This window comes from Mytilus galloprovincialis, chromosome 5, assembly GCF_965363235.1.
Source record: "Mytilus galloprovincialis chromosome 5, xbMytGall1.hap1.1, whole genome shotgun sequence".
Lineage (NCBI taxonomy): Eukaryota > Metazoa > Mollusca > Bivalvia > Mytilida > Mytilidae > Mytilus > Mytilus galloprovincialis.
In genome coordinates this window covers 86,519,812-86,529,424 of record NC_134842.1, presented here as the reverse complement: position 1 = coordinate 86,529,424, position 9,613 = coordinate 86,519,812, and the positions used below count along the sequence as shown (strand labels likewise).

General features: G+C 31.7%; 1 long non-coding RNA gene across 1 annotated transcript; it reads right to left on the bottom strand.

Annotated features, from left to right (window-relative positions):
* Positions 1-901: 901 nt before the first annotated feature.
* On the bottom strand, positions 902-4,232 carry LOC143074810 (uncharacterized). The gene is made up of 2 exons (XR_012978101.1): positions 3,354-4,232; positions 902-1,497 (listed from the first exon to the last, which is right to left on the bottom strand). It is a non-coding gene; the product is annotated as an uncharacterized LOC143074810 (long non-coding RNA).
* Positions 4,233-9,613: the final 5,381 nt, after the last annotated feature.

Here is a 9,613-nt window from a genome sequence, read left to right as displayed (position 1 = left end):
ATTTTCAAAAAGTAAAACAATCCAATATTTTCAAATATCTTATTTGAACAATATATTACTAGGTCTTTTAATTTTAATGTTTCAAGTATACTAGTAAGTGGAATAATTAGAAAAACTTGAAAGAAATTAACAAATGATTTATTATAAATTTAGAATATACTTGCAACTATAATTTTTGTAAAAATACACAGTGATATTGGTGTTTTTAATCCATGTGTGCCATGTGAGAAAATTCAAAGATTATATTGTGTTCGCAAATATAAACAAAGAAGCTTTTATTTGCAAATACTATGGCCATTTTAAATACTGGAATGAACATTAATTAAAGCGTTGCTGAATGTTTTTGTTTTTAAAATAGACGAACAAAAAATTAGCTCCTTCCTAAACGTTAAATACTAGTTTGTCTAAACTGTTTTATTTTAAAACTCGACCTTAAAATATACATAGAATTATGGTCACGCAGTCCCTTTCGGTCACGGAATTTTTGGACACAATTCTTTTATGGGCCGATAGGTGTTTTATTTTAGAGGAAAATGTCAGACCCTATAAAAAAGCACCATTTTCTTGTTGCAGACCAAATATATTAGCCTTTATCCTTTTTGGCGTACCTTGTAGAAACTTTCAAAATCACTACTGATCAGTGTGTTGCTTTCCCTAATATGAACGAATTGTTGACCATTAAATACTTAATCAGTATTCATTTACTGTAATGGATTATTTTTTTTAATTTAGCGAGACAAATATAAATCTGAGCTATCAATAAACTTATAAACATTTGCCAGGGAAAACATTTCACACGCCAGACTCGCGTTTCGTCTTTAAAATACTCCTTGAATGTTAAAATACCTACTATCGAATATGGACAATTAAACATGTTATTTGGGAATGAATATAATGAAAATGTCCAAAATATTGATTTTTTGATAAATCATACAACACCAAAAGTATAGTGATTAAATAACTAGTTATGATAATATAGAAAATTCATCATTATAGACATCGAAATTCTCAGCCGTTAACATTATTGTCTATGTATAATGCACTTGTGAATTAGAGCATATAACGTCACAACTTTCATCTCTTAAATCTATGACTGTGTTTCTTCAAAGTGTATTCACTTTATTTTGATTATTGTAAATTGAGAGTACAAGTTGCCGAAAAGAAACCAAGACGCACCAGCATACAACCAGACTTGATCATTTGGATGTAGCTTCAGGGTGATTGTAACTGCACCAGTATGGTCGTAAGAACTGCTGTGACTGCCGATATACGTAAGTGAAATATCTTTCCCATTTAGTCTAATGTAATAATTCGCACCATTGGTATTTGACAACACAGAAGCAGATATCAGGTAGAGACCTTCCAGTTCACATGTAAACTTCCCCGTTGTCTTGTATGCTGACATATTTGTTATACCAACACTAAACTTTACATTGTCGAATTTTATTATGGTGTTACTAATGGTTCCTTGTGATGATGGATGTGCGGTTATTGCAACTGAAATGATTAAGAAAACAAATGCAATCATATTTGAAAATTTAAAATTTAAACTAACTTTTATGTTTTTTTACTAAATAAAGGCAACAGTAGTATACCGTTGTTCAAAATTCATAATTCCATGGACAAAAAACAAAATCGGGGTAACAAACTAAAACTGAGGGAAACGCATTAAATATAAGAGGAGAACATCGACACAACATTAAAATGTAACACACACACACACACACACACACACACACACACACACACACACACACACACACAGAAACGGACTAAGCATTAGACAAAATACTATGAGAATAACAAATATAACATCAAAACCAAATACATGAATTTGGGATAGTTAAGTACCGTGACACGTCTTATAGTAATGTGAATGCACACTCAAAAAAAAAGAAAACAAACGACACAACGGAAACACAACGTTAAAATGTAACACACAAAGAAACGAACTATAATATAACAATGGCCATATTCTTGACTTGGTACAGGACATTTTTAAAGGAACAAATGGTGAGTTGAACCTGGTTTTGTGACATGCCACACCTGCTTTACTAAAAACACATCATGCAACTTTATTGTCCATGCAAATTGTAAAACAGATGGTTGGATGCAAAAATCGAAGTATTGCGATTTAACACTAAAGTTGCTTTTCTAGTCAAAAAGACACCCAAAAATCAAAATGTCAATATGTTCCTCAAACATTTATCAACATACTTAATTTCAAGAAAGTCTATTTATACCATGTCTCTATTTATGGTTGAGATGAATAATTTCAACATATGTGTAAACAATAAGATGAAAAAATACATTCTCTTTTTGTTGTAATTTTTTTTGGGGGAAAACTTGCTTAATAGTTATGTGTCACTTCTTATTAGGTTTATGTGATCCACTTTTCAAGGCAAAAACAAGTGTTGGTAAACAACTTTCTTCAAACTAAAGGATATGCAAAATAATGAATAAACTTAACATGGGAAAGGTAATCGAACTCAAAAGGTACACTCTTTTAAAATGCTCCTATGGCAAATGGGTTTGTTGTATATATTATTTCTTGTAAAATAACTATCAAAAAAATATATTAAACGATTTGCTTTTAATGTTCTTTGTATCAATTTTAGACAACCAATAGGGAGTTATTATAGAAGAATATCATGAAGCTTTTTCCTCTAAATATAAACCCCGTAATGTATGTATCAAAATTCGTTACGTTTTTCAAAATTATACGTTATTTAAATTGCAGAACGATCATTGGTATCATGTTTTTGAAATACTCCAATATAATATACTTAATAAGGTATCCCAGGTTTTGGGTAGGGTTGTGATCCCGCTAACATGTTTAACCGCTACATTCTGTATATATGTGCATGTCCTAAGTCAGGAGCCTGCAATGCAGAGGTTGTCGTTTGTTGATATGTTACATATTTGTTTTTTGCTCTTTTTTTGTACATAAATTAGGCCGTTAGTTTTCTCGTTTGAATTGTCTCACATTTGCCATTTTAGGGCCTGTTATAGCTGACTATGCAGTATGAACATTGCGTATTGTTGAAGGTCGTATGATGACCTATAGTTGTTAATTTCTGTATCATTTGGTCGCTTGTGAAGAGTTGTCTCATTGGCAATCATACCACATCTCCTTTTAATTTATTAATAAATCGAAGAGGAAAGTAAGACAGCTCATCAATTTACTGACAGTTGTTTTATTCGTTTGATGTGTTTGAGATTTTGATATACACGACTATAGCCTACGTATTCATATAAGCGGTACAACTAATAGCATCTGTTTACATCGTCATCATTCGGTATAACATGGATTAGGGACATACGATGAACAAACATAGATTTATTAGTCTTACCTCTTTCTGCATTCTTATTTATCTGTTTCTGCATCCCGGACATTGTCGCATTATCGTATGTTTCCTTTACCTCCATCTGATAGATTATACCAGCTGCTGTCGAATTTAGATTCTGTTCAAGTCGCAATAAATGTTTACTATTATTTGCTGCTAAATCTTTTAACTGGTTGCTTGCGTTTACGTATAATTCGCTAACTAATCTTTTCGAATCTATTGTCATATTATACAAGGCTAAAAAATCCTGACTTCGTGCCCGCTCGTTTACAGATAAAGAATGTGTTTGAGCAGAAACTGTCTGAACAGCTTTCTGCAGAGTTTGTATTTCCTGCAATGGTTTAATGTTTCCAAGTTGGTTCAAGATTAAAACATCATTGCTTATTTCGCTGGTTTTGTTTTGAACTGACACAAGTTTGTTCTTTACAAAATTTAAATCATTATTCACTGACTTTAGTTGATTATATTTGCGCTCTAAGTCCACATATTTGTGTTCAAGGTCAACAAACTGCTGTTCTAAGGATTCGTATGCTTGGATGTGAACGCTTTGATTTTCGCATTTTATTAGTTTCTGCTCGACAATATTAAACTTTTTTTCCAGTTGAGAAGTAAGTATTGAAAGTGACTGGTCGACATAAAACCGCAACTGTTCATCTCCCTGGTGTCTCGCCTTACTTTCAGCAAAAAACACAGACGACGTAACATATTGATTCGATGTTCCTGATTGACCACTGGTACTTCCGGATTTATCCAGGAGAAAGCCACTAGCATGTAAGAAAAAGAGAAACAACGCAAAGAACTGCATCGTGCACATGCTTTTGACCAAGATTAAAGTATTCTATAATATAATGTTTTTAGACTTAATGATAATATTTGTTACAAAAACGTCTATGTTTGTGTATGTTATCAAAGATTAAATACTGTAAGGTAATTTTGTGGTAACTAGTTCAATTTACAAGAGGTGAATACAAATATAACCTTAATCTTAAAATATCCACTCTATGAAAAAAGCGAATCGGAAAAAAAGTTTCTTATAGGAAAAAGCGATATTGTCTAATATGAAATGTAAATGTGCAGACGATCCATGCGGAAAAAGTTGTTTTGGGCAACGAAAAATAAACAAAATATACTAAATTTAAAACATATTGTTCAAATACAGATCTAAATATATATCCAGTTGTTAGTTAGCATATGTTTATGTCCGTTTAACATTTGGAGTGCTGTGTTTTTCTTATGAACATGAATGTGATACTGTTAAAATATGAAATGAGTATTTTTGTCATGTCAATATAAGAAGAATTGTTTGTAAATAAGCAGTTTTGCGGCATTTGCTGAACTTACTAACTGTGCTTGGTCATGTTTGTAGCACCTTTATAATTTCTTAATCGGTGTTGGAGGCAAAACAAATCAAATAAAGGTTTTGTAAACCTCGTAATTAATTAGCCAAGTATCAAAATTATTCTTCTCATATGTAACATCTAGTTAATTTATTCATGAACGAAACAATACATATCCGAAATTCTCCCTACACACGCATGGAATAATTTCTTTATTGAGAACAATTAAACTAACTTGTGCCAAAGGTGTATCATATTGTCCCCATACAGTTTGATTCTATAAAATCTTACATGTATTTTTTCAATCTGGTTTTTATACAGGTTAAACCGTTTGTTTTCCTATTTAAATGGTTTAACATTAGTACTTGGTATGGTCCTATATAGCGTATTTTTCGGTTTGAACCGAAGCTGCGTGTTGAAGGCCCTACTTTGACCTATAATGGTTTACTTTTAACAAATTGTCACTTGAATGAAGATTTGTCACATCTTCTTATACCTTTAAATCTTAAAAAAATAACTGCTTACCAGTTCACGGAAACTGTCTGGCTACTTAATTGTTTCGCATTGCTTATGCAATTTCAGTACGTAGTGAACCAGGTAACAACATCAAGAAATAACTGATATAATATGATGTTAAAAGGAAGAAGTTTATTGGCAAAGCATCTGAAAAGAAGCGTCCAAGTGGCGATCTGGTTATGTTCATAGAGATATCGAACTGCCAACGGGGAAAAAAACTGTTTTCCTTGTCAATAATGCTTTCAATGTAAGTTGATAAATACATCTTCTATTTGACAACATTTTTCATTCTTCGAATATTAAGGGGATCATAACACCTCTATACCTGAAAGTGAGGTAAATTTACAAATATAGTTTTTCTGAGACAAGTTCGTGCGTTGATGATAAATACATCACATTGAATTCAACCTCGGCGTAATAACTAGTGTATTGTAGTGATACAAATCAGTATACTCTGGTTTGTTGTTATATATTATATTAGTATTTGTTTCTTAAAGTTACATGTTTCATTCATGTGTATATCATTCTATTCCACTCTATGAATAAAAGTACAGTACAAGTGCATGGTGGACTCTCTTCTATAATATTCGATAACGTTCAATCTCTTATGCAGAGTTATTGGTCCTTCAGAGAGAGAAACGATATGGGAGACTGCAAACGTTTTATAAATATTATTCCGCACGCTTTAACACATTTTTCTGTACGTGTGCATAGATAATAATGTTTTTTTACTTATAAAAATATATATAACAAAACATTTTCATAGTATTAATTTATGTTATAAAAAAATATTCTATGAGTATTTATTGAAGAAATGAATTTAGTGCAAGCGATAAGAACTGTTATTTTGCACTCGATGATGCCTGCGTATTTGCATATTATAGATCGAGTACTAGCCAAACACGAAAGTTACGTAATGGAAATCTCTCATGCAACCGGAATGCCCTCACGATCATCCGCTGTAATAATGCAAGTAATTTAAAAAAAAGAAAGGTATGAACTAATCTTAACTGTAAACTCTACACGAATTTGTTGTCGGAGAACTGTTTTCGATAATCTTTGCATTTTTTTCCAAAAAAAGGTCAGGGGACATTAATACAACATTCCCTGCACTATTAAAGACTTTAAAAACTTCCAACGTTGAAGGCCCAAACACTCCAAATAATCGGGACAGTGTTGAAACTGTACAACTTAGAATAAGAACTATAAAATCAGATGAAAGAGAATGGACTTTCTCGCTGCATTGAAGACCTTTTAGTGGCCTTCGGGTGTTGTCTTTTTAACACATTTTCTATTTCCATTCTCAATTTCATCATACCATTAGAAGGGTACAAGCAGAAATACATCTAACAAAAACATAGAATAGACGTTGACGGCTATTTATACATCATCACTACAGATCTTAGGCTACTCGCAGTTACTAACAACTAGTTCAAACCAATAAAAAACTAATTAAAAAATATGAATCTTGGACTACAATTTTATGACTTCATATTAAAAACCATCTTTGATGATACTTCAATTGTACCGACTATGTGCAAAATAAAATATGTAAATATTATTATTTGCTAATGTTTTTTTTCACATCTTACATTTATTGGTAACCTTTAATTAGCTGCAACACAAAATGGTTCCTTAGCTTGTGTTCGTGGTTAGTTCGATTAATGCTTGTTAGGAATTATAGTCATATTATACAATGGTAGACAATCCTGACTTCTTGCACGCTCGTTCAAAGACAACAAAGTGTTTGAGCAGAAACCGACTGAACGGCTTGTTGCAAAGTCTGAATATCCGTAGTATACTTCAACACAATAACGTACATGTTGATTTCACTTGTTTTGTTTTTACCGATAGGATTTCTTCATAAAGTTGAACTCATTATTTTCTTACTGGAAGTGGCTGTAAATTCGTTTTAAGTCCTCATATTTTCGTTCAAGATCCATACACTTTTGTTCTAAAGATTTATATTCTTGGCTAGGAATGCTTTGATTTTCGAGTGTTAAATCGTTGCTTTAGCTTAGAAGTAAGTATCACAAGTATCACAAGCGACTTGTCGACGTATTGGCGCGATGGCTCTTTACCCTGGTGTGTCGCCTTAGTCTCGGCAGAGATTTCCGACGCCGTAGCATATTGGTTCGATATTCCTGACTGACAACGTACAATTTGTGACTTATCCAAGAGAAAACAATCAGCAGTTATGAACATTAAAAACAACGATTAGAACTTCATCGCCATACTTGATTTGAGAAAAAATCAAGTAAGTTGTAACATATTGTTGTGTTTATGATTTCTAATATTGTATTTATTTGTCAATATAATTGTTTCAACAAAATAAGGGTCAAAGATACAAGAGGAACAGTCAATCTCATAGTTCGAAAAATAAACTGACAACGTCATGGAAATTTTTTTTAATAGAAAACAGACAAATAATAGTACACATGACACAACATAGAAGAATAAAGACTAAGTAACACGATCACTTCCACAAACTGGGGGTTATCTTAGGTGCTTTGAAAGCAGATCCTGGTATCAACATTTACTAATATATATATATATATAGTTGGAGGCCACAACATTTAATAAAAGTAAATGCCGTAATTGTTGATATGAATAAAAACTAATACATTTCACGTTTCAGTTTGTATGCATGCCGTCGTTATTGTCAATGATTTCTAAAAAGGGCGTCCAATCAATAGAACGATTAAAAAAGCTGGTGACATCAAACAAGGTTTTGATTTCAACATGAAAATGAAAATCCCACAAGAAATTGATGAGGAATGTTGATCATATGCATTTAGAAGCTGGAAGAGATACGTGTTTAGAGAACTAAGTGAGATTAACAAACAACTAACTAAAAGCAGGTTGTACAAATTGTGGATTGCCGTTCTAATTTTACACATAATGATGAAAAAACAACAGAAGACAAGACCTATAAGTGATGTAATTTCGAAAGCAGCAATATTTATGATAAAAGGGAAAACAAAATTCGTTATTCGAGAAGGTTTGAGTTCAAGAATATAGGTTTTACAAAATCACTCGGGTCACTTTGTTCTATTGCTATATAATAATCAGTGTTATTTTATGAAATATTTAGACACATCCTCTCCCATCCATATAAATTAAACTTTGTTTGCTGCTGGTTTTATTAATTTTCAGATGCTCCACAAAATTATGCTCATACAAATATCCGTCATGGTATGCTGAAACACAGTCATACAACCGGAGCTAAATTAACTTCATTGTATGCAGACTATGGATAGCCCAGATGCTAATTCGTAAATATTGCTGATGGACCGCCCTTCAGTAGCCCAGCTTTGAATCGCACAACTGTGATATAGTGATTACCTCAATCGTCATCAAGATTTTTATTGATTGACAAATATTTTGTTGTGAACTGTTGTTGTAACAGTTGTTGTTGTTGTTGTTTTAATGAATTTGTTTAAATGTTTTCATGACAATTTTATCCAAACAAAATCAGTGTTTGTTACAAATCAAGTCATCAATGCGTCTGTTCCTCATTTTTGATATTTGGGTACTTAACATCGAGTGATTACTTTGATCAAATGATGTATTCAATAAAATAACAATATATACTACAGTTTTAAAGTGTCCTTATATCACATTTGAAAATTGATTTTCTGAAATAAATTATGTAATTATTCACTTACACAGTATTATTATATACGTCCAGATGTTGAAATGAAATATATATATAGAATAAGAAATGAATAAGCAGTATGTACTTAATGTAAATAATAAATCGACCATTCACAATGCAAATTGTCAGAACAATTTCAACGTGGTAAACCAGCAGTATATTCTCTCATAAAACATAATTATTTGAGTGATCTTTCTTTTATTAACAACGGTTTCCCAGTTCTTGAATCAATTTATCATGTCTAGTATATATATTATGTGAACAAAAGTAACAAGCACTTTAGTGTTGACATGAATATCAATTATATGGTCATTTTGTATAAATTTACTGTTTGCAAAAGTATGAATTAATGGAAATACTAAGAATTGTCGTATCTCATGCATAGATTAACTTAAAGTTAACCGTATTTTGCACAACTTTTTTGGAATTGTGGGTCATCAATACTCTTCAACTTTGTACTTGTTAATTTGTTTTGTTTTTTTAACTATTTTGATCTGTGCGTCACTGATGAGTCTTATGCAGACAAAACGCGCATCTGGCGTATTAAGTTATAAGCCTGGTTCTTTTGATAAAAGCATACCATCTTAGTTAAAAAGTATCAAAATCAATTGTCTCGCTGCATCAAATTCCACTTATTTAATCTAGACCGATTAATTTCAGTCATTTGTAGTCCAACGATGATGACAGAAAATTCCACAGTCCATGTACCTTTAAAAAAATGTTTATAATATTTGTATTATTTGTTTGTGTATTTG